Genomic DNA, 22,901 nt, shown 5'->3' with positions numbered 1-22,901 from the left:
TGAATGGATATAAGGAAAACGGGAGCATTGCATATGCTTGTCCCAGCACAACTTTCCTCATGCATCATTATTGTTTTGCGAAAAAATACACTCTATACAAAACATATCTACAAATTGTTTACCGTTGTTCCTGAGCTAGATAGAATATTACAATTTCAAATTGAAAGCAATTATACAAATATACAAGGATTTTAAACATTAAGAGTTAGTATTGTTCTTGCTGCATTATTGTAGATTTATGGTGACAAACTACAAGAGGAAAATTAACGTGAAATCCTTCTCTGCAGAGGTAATGAGAGTAGTAAAAGCTAGATGGAGTTGATTCAACACTAGAATTGAATACCGAAATATACTTGTAAGTCTATTCTTTCATTAGTACAGGTGTTAACATTACTAGTTAATTATTTGTTTCTGATCCTGAAAAGAAAAGCAAATGAGAAATTCATAAGACGAAAAGCAATTTCCCTTAAAATTTTCGAATATCTCGAAAGGATTTTAATAGCTTCATTAGAGTAGGTGAAACCACACTGCAAAAGACGACAAAAGACCTTGTGATCTGGTACCAATTTGAATACTTTCCTCCAGGCTTACGTTGTTCCATATAATTTTACTTACCGTTACTTTGATTTTTATATCCTTTTTTATATTTATAAATATCCTGCTCTGCAATCAAATATAAAAGCTAGTCCTCTGAATTTGAAAACAACCTTTACGACTCACTCTGAACATTTTTTTTTATCTTTTTATTTACCGACGGTACTTGCATTCAATTGCATGTTTTAAGCTGGTTAATATTGTTTTAAGACCAGTGAATGACATAATCCAGAAGTTCCCAAACTTTTATACGTTGAGCCCCCCTTAAAATTTTTCATAAATTTCACTTGACCCCAATTTCCAAAACAAGTGCAAATAAACAGATAAGTTAATATATACTTCAATACATTTAATCTTAAGGAAATAAAATATGAATAATAGAAATAAACAAAAACACTTTATATTTCATGAAAAAAGGCTTCATAAAATCAATGAGCGCCCTCCTGAAAAAAACAAGTGTGCCCCTGGGGGGGGGGCACACTGTGGGAATCTCTGACATAATTGAATAATCGAAACAATCGAATTTGTTTAACCTATTATGAATTTTTGATAATTAAATAGAAAGGTATAATCGGAAATGCGGCTGATGGGACGAGAATCCAATTCACACACGAGAGAGAGAGAGAGAGAGAGAGAGAGAGAGAGAGAGAGAGAGAGAGATTGGCGCTGCGTGGCATAGTAATGATCCCAGTTAAGTCTACGTTAGCCCATCACTAGTCAGACTACACGTCTTATTTGTTATATTATTCATGACAACAGATTTTTTCCCATTGTTTTCTTTTTGAATTATTTATTTTATTGATGTAAATATTTTCCTCTTTTATTCTATAATTTTTAATTTGATTTCATTAGCTGCTATGATTGTACAATGGCTGTCCTAGGGCTTAGGTTTATCTGCGTTTCTTGTATTATGATTTCAACGGAATAAATGGAGTGACTGATTACTCTTTGTTATTTATTGCAGGAGTTCTTAATTTTCTTTGCATGCGATATGTAATAACAAGATTTCATGGATGAAATTAAACAAAAATCTGTTAAAAACAAATTTTATCCATCAGTTGTAGTTTACCTTAACGAGATTTAACAAAAGCACAGGAAAAAAGGAGAATAATAGGCGATATAAAGTAATTATAAATGGTTACATCTCAGCCTTTAATTTTTAACCCTGGAGTCCTTTAAGGATCCTCATAGAGCCCTCCACTATTTCTAACACTTTCTGTTGTGTAGCGCAGTGGTTATAATAAATCTGGAAACCCCACACAAGCTGGAAAAGGTGTGAATTCCAATCCTGTCAATGACTCTAGAACTGATATAGGCCTTTTTACATCGTGTCTGAGTTAGTCGATCTCAGGCGAGGAGAGCAAGGTTTTGATCCAGTTTTTCTACATATTGCAAAAATCGGACTCGAGATAAACTTATACCTCCAATGGCAGTTACCAAACACGATACCCATTCAGCTAATCAAAAATTAGGCTCAATAAATTAATTTACTTTATAGTTAATTAAAGAAATTTCAGTTTTCCAAAACATGATTTCAATCATATGTTTTGGAAAATTTTTATTTGCTTTAGAATTGTTTTATTACGTTTATTTTAATCAGTTTAAATGGAAGTATAATATTTTAAATCCCTACATTCAGTATAACGAATATAAGGTTTTCAAATATACAAAAAACATAAAATGGGGCAAAGATATTTTTCATGAAATATTTAATTGCAAGACCAGCGTGTACGCTTTGAGCTTTATTAGATTCCATGTCCCCACGTACAGAAACAACAAATTCTTTTCATTTATACGTATCACAGAATTGATTAGGGACAGGCATTATTTAGCCAATTATTTAATGTTAATTAATTAGCTAAATTATTAATTAATTAATTAATCAATTAATTAATATGTTAATATTAACATTATTAATATTATATTAATAATGGCTAAATTATTAATTAATGAATTATTATTAATTAATAATTTATCCATTATTTATTTATTGTTTATTCTCAATAGACTTTAATCATTCAAACCGATTGAATTTTATTACTCACAATTTAATTGGAATAACATGCTTTTAACCTATCCTCGAAATCAGTTGTTCACAATCTTTCTGAGCCCAATTTCATCGAGTGTTATTTTCTAATGTCTCCTAACGGAAATCAAAATAACTTTAAGTATAAACATATTTACCAGGTATGAAAATTTATGACTACTTTGATTCGCTGCTTTACACATTACGACTATTTTGATTGTTGAAAATAATTGTAATGCATGACGCAGTGAATTTCTGAGGTTTTTCCTCTCGAAAAAAATCGTGGATTATTATTATTATTAGCCATATGGTTCAAGGAAGCCTGAGGCTTATGCTGCACCAGCCAAAAAAAATTCCCGAGAGAGAGAGAGAGAGAGAGGAATTACCAAGAAAGAAGGACCCTGGGTTTGCCAAGCCCATACTCACTAGATATGCGCCCCTGAAGTGATTAATATTAGTAGTGGAGAAATCATGCAAGGAAGCAAGCTATAGAATCAGCCAAATATAAAATACATTAAAATAAAGTTACCCTTTCATTTGCTCATATTACTACTAATCTACGAAGTTCTCGGTATCTATTTCCATCGAAAAATACACGAAATTCACGAATATTACACATTTAACATTTTACAAATTATAAAAATATAAAATAATGAATATAATTTTATTCATTTTAAGCTTCATTTTGAGCTTGATTCGATTCAGATAATTTACAAATGGTGGTTTCTTCAGTAGCGCCCCGGTGTTGCAAATCACCCCCCCCCCCCGCCAATTTGGAACTACTGCTCTAAATTACATTAATTCTATTGTTTTGTGTGTTAAACTGTACAACAATCAGAGCACAACCATAAATTTATAAAGTCCTTAGAAAGAAATATCATTCCTAAAAATCTAATTGGTCACAAAGACATGCGTCACTGAAGTGAAACGTCATCCTCGGCCTTCGCCGGAGGCGCTTCCGATGCTCCCACCTGTGTGCCGTGCACTCGACGCGGTGGTAGTGTGATCAGAGCGCGTGAAGCATATTTTCGGTACGATATCTCGAGTTTTAGTGAACAGATTTACAAAATTCAACATCATTCGTTTGAATTTTGTCGAGCTGCATTAGAAAAACACAATAAAGCAAATAATTTTTGAAAATAAAATTTGAGTGTTCAACGATTCCGAAGTCAAGTGCAGGGCACTCTCGAGAGTATCGAGCAAGAATGAAAGTGACAAGACCTAAGAAATCTAATAAAATAAAGAAGGTAGCAATACACATTGCTACCTTCATCTTCCGAACCGGTAATTTACTTTCCTGCAAGGAACGTTCGATCTAACGCTAAACACTAATCCCTCGATTTCAACTTCAAAATCGGATACCTCAATCGACGCTGTTTTCCAGAGACATTTAGATACGTTGCAATCACAAGTATACGTCTCTTACTTTAGCAATCATAAATCCATTGTATCTTGTCTTCGAGCTGAAATTATGGAAATTTGTGAATGATCAATAAAATATTTACAATACTAAAGCTCTTTTATTTCGTAATCAATATATACAAAAAGAAATGCGAAGGATGTTTCACATAAAACCACCTACCGTGCGTGCTCGGCACACGCTCCATTTTAAGTTTTTTGCTATGTAATTCATTCGTGGTACGCATAATGAGAAAGAAAGTTTACCTGCTGGAGGATCCCAAAGATCACATTGCGTATTACTGGCTATAAAGGCTGGATCCGTCCTTTGTACAAACTACGTCCCTCCACCACCAAAGAATTATTATTATTCCAACTCCTCTGGCCTTGAGAAATTGCAATTCCTCTCTCCCAATAGTGGATCTGATGTTAGCTCATTTTTCTGTTAGTTGGAATTGGTACCTATCGTGTTGATCTACGCCTAAATTATAAATAAACAAATTGGGGTTATTTTTTTTTGTTCCTATTATTAAATTTTTACATAAACTTAATACTAATAGGGGCCAATAAATTTTATCCCATAATATGCAGTGATAAACTAAATATAACCATAAGAAAGAAACACCATGGGTTTCGTTTGTTATACTGAATTATATCTCCATTCATTGTGTTTAAAAATAATTATGCGTAGTAAGACTTGGTCAGATGGACTTCGTTTTCTCATCTTTTGTCATAAATCCGGTTTTCCGTGTCTGCGTGTGTACATTCATTAATCATGTTTAGCGCGAGTGAGTTATAAAGTGAAGTATCTCTGAAGGAAAGGGGAGGTGTGTAATGTGATTGAATGAAGGGAAAGGATGTTAAGAGTACAAGGGGGGGCAATTCCATATACTGAAAGAGATCACGTCGACAAATAAACACGATCTGATTGCTTGTCGACTACACAGTGGAGCCACTGATGTTTTCCCACGTTCCTTTGCGCTGGAGGAGTGAATTCCTCTTTACTCCTTCTACCCGTTCAGAATCACGATGATGCACCCCTGGAGTGTAGGAGTGTCGTCGGCACATATCATCAAGGAGAGTTCGAAGTTAACGGTGCAACGCCGAGGAATGTTTAAGCTTTAGGTTAGGGAGAGCGGCAGGTCTACGGGATCAGAGTAGTCTATCGAACTTTTCCACCTGTCAAATCACTCTCTCTCTCTCTCCTATCGTTCTTAACGCTCACTAACATACTCTCACCTGTTCCGAACACCTGCCAGATCCTTCGTTGTGGTATCAAAGGTAAGCGAGAAGTTCACTCATATAGAATAGAGAGAATTAATAATCAGAGCTAAGGTATTTTTTTTAAAGAAAAGGCGTTTTTCACTAAATAATTTGCTTTCATAAAATAACTTCTAATTTACGTAGGTAATCACTGGTGTAATCACTTTTCCACTCACTGAAATCAATCTTACGGAGAATGAATATTGTCAGATAGGAGTGTTGATCTGCTTATGGCCAAATGTTAATAATTTCTGTGTTTCTAAGTCGATATCAATCTACAGAGGTCCATTGGTTAGATGGGTCAGCAGATGGACCCCCAATACTTCACTGGATCCCACAGTCAGTTCACAATTGGGGCCATTATGCAATCTCGAAAAGTGTCCGTACATTATGTGTGTTCTACGGACCAGTTTACATTCTACTGGACGAAAAACTAGAGGTGGATAGGGAGGAAGTGCAATCCCCTTCACCGGAAGGCGCTAACTGGGATAAGGAGTGAAAATAGCCTCTTAAATAAGGCTTTGTCACCAACGGCAATATACCTCAACTTCAGCCGGCGACGGAAATCGAACCCAGGTTCACTCCCACTTGGTTAAAGAGAGCAGCAATTCTATTCACTGCACTATCCTCGAGGATTCAGGCCAGCTTGGATTTGTTTTCCTTATCATGACAAAAAGTTCGCGTTTGCACATTGAACTCTTCAGACTGGGTTAACTGATCGGAGTTGTGTGAACAGAAGGCTTTCTTCATTCCGCAGGATTTCCTTTAATAAGTTACAGACACGATGTTGACGGGTCAGCTTCGTGTCTAACTTTTTTTTTTTTAAAGCCAATTCGTCGTAATCCTTTTTACTCGTTAACCCATGTAACACATCTAAGATACAGTATTATATAAGCGTATGTCAGAGGAGATATCAAAGTGAGGTTCAACCAGTGGCGTACCAACCCGTGGTGTAGTTCCAAATCAGTATAGAAACTACCATCCCACCAGATTCACCACCTCCGGAGGGGGAAGAGTGGATGGTTGGTTTGGCATGGTTGTTTGTTAAAAAAATACGGTGAGTCTTGTGAGGGGTCCCAGTATTTGTAGTTTTGTCACTGACCAGGATCCATAATTCAGAGGACTATAAAGAGAAGTGGGGAATCGTTGTTCCAAGGTACATTGTTATGACAAATGTTAATTTCTGAACCACTTTCCAATGGCAAACAGAACCTCTTTTTCCTCCCCATCTTTCCTTGTAATACCTCTTGTTAGTAAGGTGGAGGCGCCTCCGTAGCCAGGTGGGAAGGAGCAGCAGTGCATAGCACACGCTTCTTGATTAGACCGGGGTTCGAGCCCGTCACCACCAAATACGGAGAATGCGGAAAGGTCAGGGAATGACCACCGCATATCCCGGAGCAATATGGCCTTAGTTGCTAATGCTCCTAAAAACCAAATAACAAACAACAAACAAACAAGTAAGGTGGCAGACCGGTGTTTGTGTGTGATTGCGTGTTCTAGCCGGTATCCCACACACAAAAATTTCAGCTGCACTCTCGACCGGTGACTGCTGGATAAGAGTAAAATGGCAATATTCGCTGTTTAGACTATAAACAGCAGATCATCGCTACAGGTGTTAAACAGAAGGCGAATTATTCGCAATTAAGAGCAGATGCATTTGATCTTTAAGTATGTATGTTGGCTGTTTAATGAGTTTTGTAGTTTTTGTGTATGCTGCTGGTTCAACAAAAAAAAAAAAAAAAAAAACCCACTATTCGTTTGATACATTGCTTTTGTTTCACGATTTGTCCCTGATATTACTATGCAGAGTTTATATTTCATTTGCGATGCAGTTATGAAGCACATTAATAAACTGTAAGCTTTTGATCAAGCCAAAAAAGCATTGACAATTAAGCATTTAAATGCATTTAATACCTGAACTACAAAAGAGTATTTATTACAGTTAGAGAATATTTTATCAGCTGAACTTCTTTGTAGATAATGTTGCGTCTTTTTCCATAAGTAGCCAACATGAAAAGATTTTAGTGATTATCAATTCTAGAGCAATTAACATTGCATTAACCACAAGGAAGGCATGAACTTTGCACGTTGAGTGCACAATTATAATGTCTTGTGCCTTGTTGATGCTTGTGGTAAACTTAAACTAGCAAGGAAGCTGGAATCATCAAATTGTAATGGCAGATCAGAAAAAGTGATTGAAGTAGTCACTATGCAACGGTTCAGGGGTTCACGTGGCTTCAGTGACATGTGGCAAGAACTTCTTGACAGCCAATCGTATTCCACTGCAGTGTTGTTGGGGGAGGGGATATAAATTCCTATGGTACAAGAACCAGTTTTGTTCAGTAAATGGTAGCTGAAGTGAGATAGCTGACTACTTCATCGGCGTTTGTTACAGTTTGTTAAAGATGAACAAAGAAGTCACTCCATGGCAGACGCTACAGTGACCTCCATTAAGACCAAACATAGATAAGATGGCTTCCAACGCTTGGCTCACGAAATGTGGACATGTGTATAGGGCGGCACTTAGAACGTTTGTTCAACTCCGCCTCGTGTTTCTGTGAAGAGCAGAATCAACAGTAAATGGGCCAAAAATGTGGTGTAGGTTTGTGTGCGTTCTGTGTGTGTTTTGTTGTTAGCTTCTGGCCGCTTGGCTACCCAGAAGCATCAATCACCTGAACAGATGATTCTGGGTACTCGTCCACACGATGGGAAGGGGGGCCAGTTCCAGTAGAGCACATAATGTCTCAAAAGAGACTCTGACCCACCTAATGATGCCAAAAGGTGAGCCAGAATCCTCTGGGGCCATTCCCGAGGAAAAGAAAGGAGCGAGAGAGGAGAAAAAAAACAAACGAACTCGTGGTGTGCTGCTTAAAAAAAAAAAAAAAGAAGGCACTTGTGGAAAAAAAAAAATAATAAATATTAATAAAAAAAACAATAAATAATAAAATAGCAATAAACAAATAAAAGAAAAGAGGCTATGCTGGTAAAAAAAATAAATAAAATAATAATAAAAATAAAATAATAATAACAGACTGATGCTGGTAAAAAAAAAAAAAAAAACGATGCTGGTTGACAAAAATGAGAAACAAAAAAAGAAGAGAAAGCAGTCTTCAATAAGTACTCTTTATCCAGGATAATTCAGATGTTGAACTGGTTACCTTTAGGACCAGTGCTTTTTTCGTCCAGCAAACAGGCAAATCGACCAGAAAACACACACAATTTACAGACAAAATAAATATATGTGTAGAAGTAATCATTAACAGGGGACCCTGATATCATAATTTAATTTTTTTCCCTTATATCCTCATCATATTCACATAAGTACTAAAATCAAAAAAATTCACAGGATCAATTATTAGAATTTACAGAGGGGAGTGGAAGTCACTCTTTCTCTACTATAATGCTGTCTTCCTGCCCATAATCACCTATGCGGATGGAGCTTGGTTTCATCGGGCCACCAATTCCAAAATTAGGTTAAAACAGAATTTCATCCAGAGGAGCATGCCCCTCTCTATTCTCAGAGTCTGTAGAAAAGTTTCCACCGCAGCAGTGCAAGTTATTGCGGAGGCCCCTTCCAATTGGATCTATTTGTCATCTATCGTGCCCTCTGCTTTCGACACAAAAAAACAAATACCTTCAGAATTACTTGATATCTAGCTAAATTGAAATGAAGATCCTAAAACAGAGAAATCCAGATGCTTTAAAGAGCTAATTAGCATCTGGCAGACCAGATGGGACACCACCCCACTTGGAGCGGCCACAAGAAAATTCCTGCCTGATGTGACCTTACTCTCTAAATCGGTTAAAAGCTGGTACTCCTTAACTATGGAAACTTCCTTTCTGGTAACTGGACATGGCTCTCTCAATCAAAAAAAACTCTTTCAGTTTCGCTTGCATCACACTGATCTCTGCAGCTGCGGGAATACAGAAGATTGGAGTCAACCTGCTCTTTAACTGTGCAATCTACGACGATCTTAGGGTGAAGCTCCGAACTGACGTTCCAGGCAGGAGGAATTGCTTCTGAAGAATAAGAACCATCTCTCAGCTCTTGCAAGACTAGATGAGATAGCACATTCTATATGATTGAGAGAGTTTTGAAATTGAAAAATTGCATTCCAAATGCTCTATATGCAGTACTGTCAACTGAAGCTGTGTCTGACGATGACTGGAAAACACTTGAATTGCTAAGTGAAACTTTGCGACCAGATGAAATGATTCTGAAGGCTATAACCTCAGAAGATACAGACTTACTTAAAGCAGAGTCCTCAATAGAATTTCTGCTTGCTAAGCTTGATACAGCAGAAAACCCATTTGCTTTAAAATTTCACCAAAGCCTTTTGCAGCTTTACAATGCAAGACGAAATTGCCAAACTTTGGCTTTGCTGAGCTATGTACACAACCCCAAAAAGTTTAGGAAAAAAGATTCAGGTTCAAGAACTTTTTGATTTTCCAAGTAAGCAAGTTTTGAAAAAGCATGCTGTAGAGATTTATCAGAGATTATTTGCAAAACATTCCGAAGGAGTCTTAGCGTTGAATGAAGAAACTGAAAATAAACGAACCGTTCTTTTTGAAGAAAACAAAGACTCGTCTAGTTCCGATGTTGGAGATACACTCATGCGAGAGTATGTAATAGTGTAATAAAGAGATTAACTGAAGAGCCTTCAAAATATCCGAGTGAATTGGAAATCAGCAAAGAATTTAAAATTTTGGAGGCAACTTGCTTAGAAGTGAAAAGCTGGAGAAAGTTTATAGAGCACCTGACCATTAAACCAACAAGTGTCCAATCTGAGAGAGTGTTTTCGATCACTGGTCTCTTTAACACAAAAATAAGGTCAAGTCTATCAGGAAAAATGCTTAATATACTGTGTTTTTTAAAGGATCATTTTCAGAAAAAAGCTGAGCAATAAATAGTCAAGTAATTTCCCCAAGCTGTTTTTTTTACATTATTTTATTTATTTATTTATTTATTATTATTATTATTATTATAGGGCTTATTTTTTTGTTTACTACACGAGAAGATAGTTTTTATTCAAAGGATTTGAATACAATTTGTAATTTTGTATAATCTCAAGCTGGTTACTTTTCTGGAGAATTTTAATTTTTTTAATTTTTTTTACTATAAGAGGTGATAGATTTTGTTTAAAAGATTTGATTACGATTTGTACAATCTACCCAAGATAAAATAAATACCTGTGTTATAAGCTTTTAATTATTTTCCCTAAGTCTGAAAAAATCGGTTTTAAAACCGGTTTTGAAATTTCTCGGTTTTATGCAAGCCCTAGTGGAAACGTTTACAATGACAGGTTGATAAATCGCAGCAGTTTTGCATGTTACCACGATACTAGGTGTCAGGATGCAGCACGAACAAGTTAAACTGCAGTGTCACGAGGTAAGCAAATGTTCCAACAAATAAATAAACTTTTTGGACAAAACTCTTCACCACAAAAACTCTTATATAACAGAAAAATTATAAAGAGTGTCTATTTAATGTACTTTTCTGTTAGCTTCGAAAAGTCTTTTACAAGATTCCACCTCTACTTAACGCACTTAATACATGTCTTGCACCAAAGATTACCCATTTATCTGTACCATAATATTATTTTTATAAATCTAAAAACAACGAATTTGTTTTTGATTAGAAATTAATAGCTTTTTAATAGCTTGGCTGGAAAGCATTAACTTTTCTTCGTGGATAAACATAAAAGACACTTTGTTTTCATAATTCTACAAACGGTTGCATTCGGGAATGTTCATCCACCTAACGAAAGTGGCAGATTAATGCTACGGTACATATTGTATAAACTTTCTTTTATTTATATATATACATAGATATGTATATGTATAAACTTTCTTTTATTTATATATATACATATATATGTATACATTTTTATTGAAAAAAGTTTAGATTCTCAAAGTTATTTGTAAATAATGAAATGAAGTTAATTCTCTTCAATTCAATAGTTATCAACGCAAATTACTTCAGACTTTCCTGTGACGACATTTCTAAGATGTAACTCAAGCAGTCAATGTGGCAGTGCGTAAACAAAGCTGTTATTTTCTTAATGTTTCTTATATGGATAGTGAGAGATACTCATATTTAATGTGGGTAGTCCTCATTATACTGTAAGAATATTTTTTACTGTTTAATTAAGGATTTGTTTCCTTGGGCCAGTAAATGGCAGCAAAATACATTATCTTACATTCTTTTTAAATTGTCTTATTCTAAAAATAAAATTTAAAGCTACTTGAGTTTCATATGAATCCGTTCTTAATTTATTGACATAAAATTACCGAAGTTAAAATTAATGAAATTATAGTTTACTGAACATAATTACGCTTGGAAAGTATTCGTGTGTGCTTGTTCGTTATTATCTTGCGATATCATTTATACACGGTGTCTCAAAAATATTGGTACAAACGTTTAGGGGAGGTAGGTAACATCTAAAGGAATGCGAATCGCATAGGAACCCATAACCGGAAACGTCACGGGAAAGTAGTAGCAGAGGCACAAGAAGCAGAAATGACACGAGACAGTAATTAGTCGCAAACATTTATTTGACATAATATTAACAATGGAGTACGAGATGGATGCATTTCATGATGTTACAACAGATGCTCGAAGGTTCCACCACGAGACGCGATGCATGCGTGACACCGACGCAGCATGGATTGGCGGACACGGTCGAACACACCTGGAGTTTCTTTGACAGTAGCAGCAGCGCAGACAAGTCTCGCCACGAGATCCATTTCCGTCTCCACAGGCGATTCATACACGATAGATTTGAGGGCCCCCCCACAGAAAGAAATCGAGGCTCCATAAATCATGTGAGCTTGGGGGCCCAGGCAACGGGTCCACCACGGCCAATCCGTCGACGCCCAAAACGCCTGTTGAAATGGTCACGAACACACCTTCCAAAATGGGCAGGCGCCCCGTCATGTTGAAACCAAATGTTGCGTCTCACATTTGCTGGAACATCGTCAAGTAACCCTGGTAGAACTTGTTCAAGAAAGATCCGATATTTAGCGGAGTTCATGCGGGATGGTAACAGGTATTGGCCGACTAAGCAGTCACCGACCATACCTGCCCACACATTTATTGCGAAGCGATGTTGTGCGCATGGGGCGGCACACCGCGTGGGTTGTCGTGAGCCCACACATGAGCATTGTGCTGATTGAATAAGCCTTCCCGAGTGAAATAAGCCTCATCCGTGAACAAAACATAGGCTGGAAAATTCAAGTCTTGAATTCTTTCTTGGAGAAACCACTGCGCAAAAGCCACACGTGCAGGATAATCTTGGGGGAGAGCAGTAACTGAACCCTTTGGAGATGAAAGGGATGTAAGGAATCGTTGTGCCAGACACGCAGTACACTACAACGAGACACTCCTTAGGCAGAGGCAACGGCACGTGTGCTGGTAGTAGGATTATTCTGGACGGCATTCAACACACTTTCTTCCATGGCGGGAGTTCGCGTCGAATGTGGTCTGCCCGCACTACTCCTGTTTCCTCTAAATGACCCATAATCGCACAAATTTTGATGCACACGCGGAAACAAACGGTGGTCCGGTACATGTCTGGCTGGGAAGCGTTCTCTATAAATTCGTTGAGTGGTTTGTCTATTGCCTTCTGCTAATCCAAACACTAGGTGCATGTCTGCCAGCTCACAGTTCGTATATCGATGCATGCTCTTCGTGCGGCGACTACTGCTTGAATGAGTAAACCAGAAATTTTTCCCTCTCGCGAACTGAAGAACAGTTATGGGTTCCTATGCGATTCACATTCCTTTAGATGTTACCTACCTCCCCTAAACGTTTGTACCAATATTTTTGAGACACTCTGTACTGTATATATATATATATATATATATATATTAACAATGAATATGAATTATAATGATCAAAAATATATATTGAAGAACATCACATTTGGCTCTCGGATGCAGTTACTGGGTTGCAGGCAAGCAGCTGTTTTTATTTCTCATCATTTGATTTGAAATGAGACTCCTTTAGGCTTCAGAGTTGAGCAACCCCTTACAATCAATGTTGTGATAATTCATGAGGTGAAGAGATGCATTGGGGAACATCCTGTCCATTTGTTTTATTCTGGAGAATTTGGATTTGAATTGTTGTTGGTTTCTTGAATTTTCTATGCTGGTGGGAGCTATTATGTTGGCTAAGTTTGGTGAATCAGTTGCAGAGGTAATTAATTTTGCAAGAAGCATGACTCCAGACTCTTGATCATCTGTTGCAGGAGCTTTGTTTTAAAGTTTTTATAAAGCTGTTGCCTGGATATTGTATGGGGAAAACGAAGTTTACTGTTCAGCCATCTAAGAACCCAAATACTCTAGGGCAAGGAATTTCTTGACGGTAACTTCAGTAGCACCTGACTAGATTTCGGAGGCATAAGACAGAATGGGAAAAATGCATCTCTGAACATGGTTTATGACTGTTTTTCTATCTTGAATCGCTGCTGTTTCTTGCTTGATTAGCTATTTTGCTGTTTGAATTTTTTTACCAACATATACATAGTGAGAATTAAAGGTAAGATTTTTGTCAAAAACAACTCCTAGGTCTTTGTGAGCATATACTTTGGAATTGAAACATGTGCAATTTTAATTTCTATGCGGTTTGGTTGTTTCTCTAAGGAATAAGTTAATTGAACAGATTTGTTTGCATTTATAGTCAGATCGAGATTCTTCAGATACTTGATGATTCTGCACATCTGTAAATTCGCATTTCCATGGCCAACCTTGGAAATGTCATCACAGGATTTGAAATAATAAACAACTTTAAATCATCGGCACAAGAAAATCCAGCAGATTCGGATTTTCTTGTAGAAGTGGTTGTAGAGATGCTGAAAATATAACACTGGAGAGAGAACACCTCCTTGAGGAATGCCTGTTGTGGTTGTAACGAGAATATTATCAGTATTAGTGGGGAAGATGAGATTTCTATGATTTAGGCTGTACTGTAGATAGGATATAACCATTGTGTCAATGAGGAAATGATTTTTTTAGTATTTCAATGGCTTTCTTGTGATCAATGTTGTCGAAAGCACCTTTGATTTCTAAGTAAAAGACATCGCATTGTGCTTTATCCTGAAACTGTTTGGATGCGCAGAATGGTGTCAGCTAGGCTTGTTGTTGTTGTGGAACGCCCTCTAGGACTAAAATGCATGTTGACAGGTGCATTAGCGAAGATCGCATCCTGAAGATATGGCAGCATGATCTTAGCGATTATTGACGATACAGCAATTGGACGATAGCTTATATTGTTATTACTACTAGCCTGTTTTGGAATCAGGGTAATTCTAAAAGTCTTCCATAGTCTTGGAAGGAATGGCTGGGAAATGCAACTGGAAATAATATGAACTAAAGAATCAATGATGAATGCATTGGACATTTTAATAATAAAACTAGGGATGCCATCAGGGCCTTCACTACTATAAATTCGTAATTGGTTAATAATTTTCTGAACTGCATTATTGTTTACAAGTTGGTTGATTAGCAGGGCTTGACTAGGAAGCATTTCATGTTGCACGCTATTTGTGTGTTTATAAGAATTGAATTCTTTAAATCTATTTTGCATATTTTGATTCAAAATATGCAAAACAGATTTAAAACAGATATCTTCAGTGCAGATGTCAAAATTGCATGTTTCCATATTGAATTTTATCCATTACAAAGCCTGGTCATGCTGCAAGGTAGCTCTTGGTTTTGAAGAAAGTGCTCTTTTATTATGCTTGAGCCCGAACATAAAATAAGTTTTGTACGCCTGAATATTTTTGAGCTGAAACAATGTTCTGCTCTTTTTATACTTTATGTATGTTGATTAAGTGCCGTATTTCTTCCACTGCCTGTGGCATTTTTGTTTCCTTTTAAAGTATGGTTTTATATGGGATTTGAACCACGGTTTGGATTGAAAAGAAAGTCTTACGAGTTTGGATGCCGACTCTGTTTTTAATTGATTCAACCATTTTATTAGTAGAAACGTGGCGTCCTGAATAAGTATATTTTTGAAAGAATCCCACGGGTAATATTTCAAGAGCTGTAAAAACTTTTTCTTTCTGAAGGAATTTAATTGATGTTCTTCTGGTGATTTCCAGAGGGGGGCGAGGATTCCCACAGCAAATTGCTGCTTGCAGTTTTATACTTTTGTGGTCAGATCTAAATGTAGTGTTGCTGCTACGTTTTTCTTGAAGTTGAAGCTTAGAGTAAACAAGATCAAGCGCTTAATTATCTCTTGTAACAGGGACGTTGATTTTTTTTTTAGCTCCTAGAACTAATAAGGAGTCGGACAGTAACTTCATTTGTAAATTATATTTGGGCAGGGGGAGATTAAAGTCTCCCATTATAATTATGTTAGATTGAGTCTTATGAACAGTGGTGATCCAGGTTATTACTTCATTAATAATATCATCAGTAGGTCCCAGGCGGAATATAAATATTATATGTTTGAAGCAGTGAGTCTTTAACTTGGATCAGAAGAGAGAAATTCCTTCAAAGTTGTAGGTGTTAATAACGTTAATGTTGGATTTTAAAATAATTGCTGACCCTCCACCTCTTCGATTAATCCTAGATGTCATGTATGGCGTGTAGTTGATTTTTCGGCAGTAGGAAAACATCCTGAAGAGGTTCCTGCATCCATATTTCAACTAAACAAATGATGTCATGAGATTCTTCAACCAAAAGTGCAATAAGCGTAGACAGTTTATTTTTTACACTTCTTATATTCTGAAGAAAATGCTGATATGGACGTAGGTGTTAGAAGGATGTTTGCAAGTATTAGGAAGAAGGATAAATGATGGACTATGATGCGAACTCGGACTGGTATTCTCTAGCTACGCAGACAGTTCAACAGATTGAGAGTGAGATGTTAACTTCTCACTATTTGTTGACAGATCCTAGAATAGTTCCATAAAATGGCATGACGAGTAGACCATTCGGCCAGATATCAGGATTTAGATACTTTAGAAGGTCACAATCCTTTAGCTGAATTCTGAAGGATGCATATGTGGGATTTGCCAAAAATGATCTCTATAATTGATTCCATATTTTGAATCAAAATATGGCCCTCCACATTCTCTTGGACGAAATAGAAATTCCTTATGATATCCGAGTAGATAAAGAACAGACAATTTTTATTTTATTTATATGTTGCATGGAAATCCTAGGTGCGGTCCTGTATGGTTCCTTATTTTGCTGGATCCTCTAATACAGTTTGGATGTGCTCCATCCATCCAAGCAGCACTACCGTCCTATCAGCGTCAATAATTTTCCACTGTGTAGTAAAAACTTGGGTTCCAATCCCGTTAAAAAGGTAGGAATTTTTATGGACATATTTTACACCTTGGTGGCTTTAGTCGGTGAATGGCGAGGGTTTGCTAGCTATGGCCGGATTGCCGATTTATATCAGGTACATTTTTTTAGCCACATGTAGCACCTGAAAGTGCTACATATGGTTGTTCGTGCCACAAGAAACTCTTGTCCTTTTTGAATTCAGAGTAAGCACTGTTTTCATTTATTTCCTTTGTTCAGCAACATGAAATAAAATGTTTTAATGTTCTGTTCTTTTTTGTCTTGAATTAACGTGCATAGACTAATTTTTAAAGTTAAAAATATTATTTTCTTGCTTACTAACGCTACTTTCTTTCTTTCCAAAGTGATGCACATAACATTTTCTGGGTTGGAAATACCACTGGAGCCTTACTTAAGCGAGCAGCTTCCAGTTTGATGTTATAATCCGTAAAGGCTTTCTATATCAACCGAGTCTAGTACTGTTCTCTTGTTGGATCGTTAGCAACGTGATTTTCGAATTGTTTTTCTTTCTCTTTTTTAATACTGAAAGGAAATGATATTCAGGAGCGGACGAAAATTGCACTACTCAAGAGTACCTCTTTTTACATATTGAGTACACTGATGGTATTGGAAAGACATTAAAACCTTTTATCTATTTTCTTAATACTTGGAACTTCTGACGATCATAAAATGGACGTTATTTTTACATTTAACTTGAAATTTTGCTTTTAATCACATTTCATCATGTAAGGAACGGTCGATACAGAATGAAAATTTATTTATTGATTTATTCAATCATATATTTAGATTATTGCGTAATCCTTGGAAAATTAAGCAAAATAAATTTCAAATTGTATTGGCAATGATCAGTGTTAAATGATCATCCCAGTCATCTAACATTTGATAGATCATCCCTGGTATAAGAATCGATATACTTGTCATGGGACCGACAGCAATAATAAAAAAATAATCTATATTAAAATTTTTTACCCCCAGTATGCACTAGATCTCATTTAGATACTGAATAATTCCTAAATAAGTCTGTAGTGACATATTTGCGAGTCCTGGCAAAATATTCAGGCACATGCATGCCCCAGACAAGATATCCATATACACGCCTATTAGTAAAGACGGAAGGATTTTCAAATGACGCTCGAAACACTACTTTAGGGATTTTTTTATTTAAAAACATCCTAAAGTCCAGTGTACCAGTTTCCCATTTCAATGAGATTCGTTCATTTTGTCCCCTCCCATCCAGTGGGTTATAATAATAATAAAATTTTTAATCACAAAAAAAAAAAAAAAAAAAAAAATGTTGGCATGTTACTGACACTTGAAGAGGGCTCATACAAAAAATCTGTAAGTCAAGTCCCTGGGCCTCAAGTCAAAATCAATATCAAATTTATTCAGTGCATCGATGATAGCATTGGGAATGCATCGCTTGAAAGATGAGAGCCTTTGCAGGTCAAAGCAGAGCACTAGAGGACTTTTGAGAGCTCTGCTTGGAATCTTCCAGCCTACGACATCTTAGACGTTGAAAACGTGAGAACTTCGGAGCAGAAATCAAGTCCCATTGTGATTTTCAGCCCATATGCTAAGTGCTAGACAGGAATGCAGAGTTGTGATTTGGAGGTGAGTGAGCCCAGTCATTGGCTCACTTTAGAATTTAGAGTTCTAGACCTCAAAGACTCTTCAGGCAAGACTTGGTGATTATGCAATTGAATCCCGGCCTCAATGCTTAAGTGTCCTTCATTGTAGCCTCTCCTCAATTGCTGTTCTCGCCAGACGAGCCTTATTTCATTGGACCCTTTGAAGAATGGTCTTTACCTTTCTTTGTCCCTCCCATTTTCTTTCTTTAGATTCGGCCTCCATATCTGAACAGTAGGTTGAAATATCATTTTCATATGTAGAGAAGGAATATTAACAAGGACAAGATGAAATTGCCACACAGCATAAATTCAAATTTTCTTCATGCGGAGATACTCGCATGAAGAAAAGACAGAAGACACCAAAAAGACTGCCTTGCTTTTTGTAATTACTGTAAATTTAAATAGTTTAATTTAGTTATACAGTATGATAATGCAAGTATAAGACTTCTGCGACGATTTATTATTATTATTTTTATTATTATTATTATTATCAGTTTATTCAACAAACACCCCTGTACAGATATTATCTAGGAGGATGGCTCATACATACATCCAACTAAACTTATTAGAATGTAACATAGGATAAAATATCAGCAAATACATAAGATAAATAAATATAGAGGAAAACTTACATACAAAAAATTTGTACATACAGAAATCATACATTCATAGAAAAATTACAAAATTACAAAACATTATACATACATAGAAAAATGACATCGTCATTTACACTATCAATTGATCCTAATTGTCATTCTCTCAACAAAAAGGACTACCCTTAGTCCTATAAGAGTCTTTTGGAAACACTATAAATCGTTCATTTAAGATTTTTATGAGTTCGAGGGCACTTGAAATCTTTCTTGAATTACGTTCTTCGTCATATCTGTAGTTTCGTATACAGATCCGCTGCAATGAGCGGATCTGTAAGTTTTCTCATGGCAGTACCTGTCCGGGTCTATTGTGATCATACGTATTGTGATCATCTGAATCCACGGAGCTGTGTTCAAGTTTGCGTACAGTATGGATTTTGAAATTGTGAAGGGCTTCCCGGAAATCCTATTTAACCACCGGAGCAACCAGTATTCCAGGCCGAGAAATTTCCTAATATAAGTATTTGGAGCAGAGGACCAAATTGTCGAGGCATATAAGGATACAGGAACGATACATCTTTGGATATATTGGGTCAGTAGCTGCTGGTTTCGAATCCCAGTTATTTCCTGTCTTACAGCCCATATGGCAGCAAGAGTTTGTGTTCTGAAAGTGCCTTTGGAAGGCAAGGCCGTCTTCCCACGTCACTCCTAGGTCGGTGTATGAGTTGACTTTCTTAATCTGTGCTCCATTAAGAGATAATTTGATTTGATTTTTAATCGTATTATTAGTTATTGTCAGTTGTGCTGACTTTTCTGAGTTTAGCCATAAACCGATTTTGCGTAGGTATGTCTCCAGTTCATACAGCTTAGCGTTGGCATGGAAATTGACGTCGGACACCAGAGATCCTTCGGCAGAGACAACAAAATATTTTATATCATCTGCGTAGGAAATAAAATTCTGATTCCGCGCCAGAAAAGACTCCAGGGCGGCAGCGAACAACAAAGCTGATAAAACACCTCCCTGAGGGATGCCCCAAGTGAGGGTGTATTCTGCATGGAATTCTTGGTGTTGTACAATTAGGTGCCTTGGCTTCAAAATGGTCTTGATGATCTGCAATAGTTTGCCCTCAATGCGGAAATAAACTTTCAATATATTTTCAAGTGCAGGTAACGACACATTATCGAAAGCTGCCTTTATATCAAGGAATAGGATGTCAATTTGGGTTTTTTCATTTAATGCGTGCTGCATGCTGAAGAGAGTCTCCAACAGATTAGTAGTAATGGATCGTCTCGGTACTATGGCATGGAGGTGGCCTGTGCGCAAAACACTGTTGGGTTAAAGCAGGAAGGATGACTTTTTCAAAAAGTTTTAAAAGAGAACAACTGATGGATATAGGTCGAAAGTCTAAAGAGGCCTTAGGGTTCTTCTTTTTTTGGCACCAGCCGCACAAAGTAGTGATTTCATCTATGGGGGAGGACTCCATCTTTCAGGACGTTTTGGAAAATGTGCAACAGCATATCAACAATATAGGCACTGCATATTTTTAAAATAAAGATAGGAAACCCGTCGGGGCCGATCGTAGATTTGGTAGGCAAGGAATTAATGGCATTGATAAGATCTTCTCTAGAAATAGTGAATGTGGATAAAGCATTCTCACAAACGCCTCCTCTCGCTAAAATATGTTGTGCCATATTCTCCAGCTGATATTCTTGGACATTTTTTGCTTTACCTTCAACTGGCAGCCTTTCAACGCACTCCTTAGCCCAGTGTCCGAATGTGGTTTCTTCCATTTCAAATTTAGCGGCCTTTTTGCTCACGATTCTTTTCGAATGGCGAAGCTTTCTAATAATCTCTTCGTAGCGTGAATGTTGTTTCTTTTTTCAAGAAAATGGCTCTCTTTTTCCGTGAAGTCTTCATTCAATCCTGATTTTTCCATCTCCTATAAGCCTTTTGCTTGGCCACAAACGCCTGTTTTAAGTACTCGTTGAACCACGGTTCAGTTTTGTCGGTGACCCTTACCTCTTTTGAGACACCCAGGTCAGCAATAAATAGAAGCTCTTTCTCAATCAAGTTGGCAGCTTCTTCCACCGGTTTATTGTATAGAGCATTCTAGTTGTACGTCTTGAGATGTTTTAAAATAATCTTAGGTCTAATGAACTTAAGAGAGTATATCTTCTTGGTTTGACGGGTTTGCTCATCGATGCGTTGCTCACCTGCATTATTGGATAGGGAAATTTCACAACATATTGGGTTGTGATCTGACTGGAATTTAGTTTGAGGGGTGACATTTTTTATGTTTATCAGATTATGATATAATAAATCCAAATGCTGCTCTCCCCTAGTCGGAGGCGTATCAATTAGGGTCAGTCCTAAGGTTTGGAGGGTTGCATCAAGGTATTCTTTAGCTTGATCGTGTCTTGGGCTAGGCATATTAAAGTCGCCAGTTACAATCATGGGAATATCTGTACCAAGATTCTCTGAAATCCACACAAGACGCTCGGTCCAGGTGTCACTTGGATTTCTTGAGCCTTCCTCCTGAAAGACGCGGATATCGCTTCAAAGTTTTCAGACTGACTTGGTTTAATTTTTGTAGGATGCAAACTTTCATGATAAAGGATTGCAACTCCTCCACCCCGCTTATCTATTCTGCTGTTCCCAATAAATCTGTAACTGGAGGATTGTACCAGCAGATCCAGTTGCCTGTTATAATTTGGTCAAGTCTCCATTATACACATAAAAAAGTCATATTCTCCAAGGAGTGGGCAGGTCTGCAATGTGTGCAGTTTGTTAGCAACACTTCTAACGTTCTGAACAAAAAAGCAAATGGTCTGGCATTCTTCAGAAGGGGCATTCAGTTGCTTTAGTGGCTATATAGGTTGATGCGTACTACAGGTTCCCTGCGGTACGCGGTGTTCTTTTCTCGATATCTTTTAACTAGTGCACCCAGTGGCCAGTTGTTGTATTCAAGGATTAGATTTAGATCATCAGGGGAGCATGTGAGCAAAAATGACGCATAAGAAGGATGCCTTGTTTTCAGCTGTCTTACTTCTGTGTGGACTCCGAATCCTTGAGCAAACATGGCCTTTACGTCATTCGCCTGGGTGTTCGGGGAAAACCCAGTAACAAAGACTTTCTCTCGGGTTCTGACGGCTGTAATATAAAATCTTCTTGCCAATTGGCCATCTGTTGGGAGGTTTGCATGCGCTCGATCTACATTAAAATTGTAGTTCGGAGATTGTGTAGAGGGATAACAGTTAATATTCCGGATCTGGCTATTGTGTACATTTGTTTTTGAAGATGCTCGTAGGTTGGCAGCCTTCGACATACTCTGATTCTGCTCTCTGCCATAAGTCTTCTGAGATAAGGTTTTCCTTGTATTTCCGTTTGATGTTATTTCCATATATGTGAGCCTGGGATACTTTTCAGGGCACACTCTATCAGCCTCACATATGGCTGGAGAATAAGCGCTAGATAGGTCCTGTGGTACGGAAGATGGGGAGCTCGGGTAGGGGCCTTAGATCCTTGTTGTATATATTCTACCAGGGGCTGTTGCTCATGATTATCTATCACCGGTGGTTGCTCGATAAGTCCTCTAGTTTCTCTGATAGGGAGTGACGGGAGGGATATTTAATATGGCATCTTTTGGTCTATGTTCCACTAATGGTTCAGCATTAATAGCCGAGAAGGGGGCATGAGCTTGGGCATCCTGTCCGCTTCTATGGAGTATAGCGCCATGCTCTTCGCGTTCAGGCTCCGAGGTTTGAGGCACTCGCGGTATTGTTTGGTAATCTGGCTTACCCCATAGCATCATACAGCTTTTCAGGTCAGTGATCTGGCCTCTTAGTGAGCAAATTTCCTGTTTTATTACTTCGTTCTGTGCGCGGAGTTCTTGGTTGATAATGAGAAGGATGGACAAGCACTCGAAAATTCGGGGAAATTTTTCTTCTAGATTATGCATGTATTCTTCGGCCTGGATTGCAACAGGTTTAAGAAATTCCCCAAATACTTCATCTGTTACGCTTTTGAGCATATGTTTCGTGCCACTGAAAAAGGCGGTGTTCGCCTGATTAGCCATAGCTTTAAGT

At 37.3% G+C, this 22,901-nt stretch overlaps 1 protein-coding gene across 1 annotated transcript in view; it reads left to right on the top strand.

Moving 5' to 3' along the window:
• The first annotated feature begins 5,220 nt into the window (after positions 1-5,220).
• LOC150080807 (QRFP-like peptide receptor) overlaps positions 5,221-22,901 on the top strand; it is a 102,388-nt gene continuing 84,707 nt past the window's right edge. Inside the window, exon 1 of the mRNA XM_090381150.1 lies at positions 5,221-5,299. The gene's annotated coding sequence lies outside the window, so the exon portion shown is untranslated. The remainder of the gene's footprint in view (positions 5,300-22,901) is intronic.

The sequence above is a fragment of the Mastigoproctus giganteus genome, chromosome 9 (assembly GCF_048544385.1).
Source record: "Mastigoproctus giganteus isolate SK-2022 chromosome 9, ASM4854438v1, whole genome shotgun sequence".
Taxonomy (NCBI): domain Eukaryota; kingdom Metazoa; phylum Arthropoda; class Arachnida; order Uropygi; family Thelyphonidae; genus Mastigoproctus; species Mastigoproctus giganteus.
Note: the sequence above shows the minus strand (reverse complement) of the source record. Positions and strands in the feature narration are given on the sequence as shown.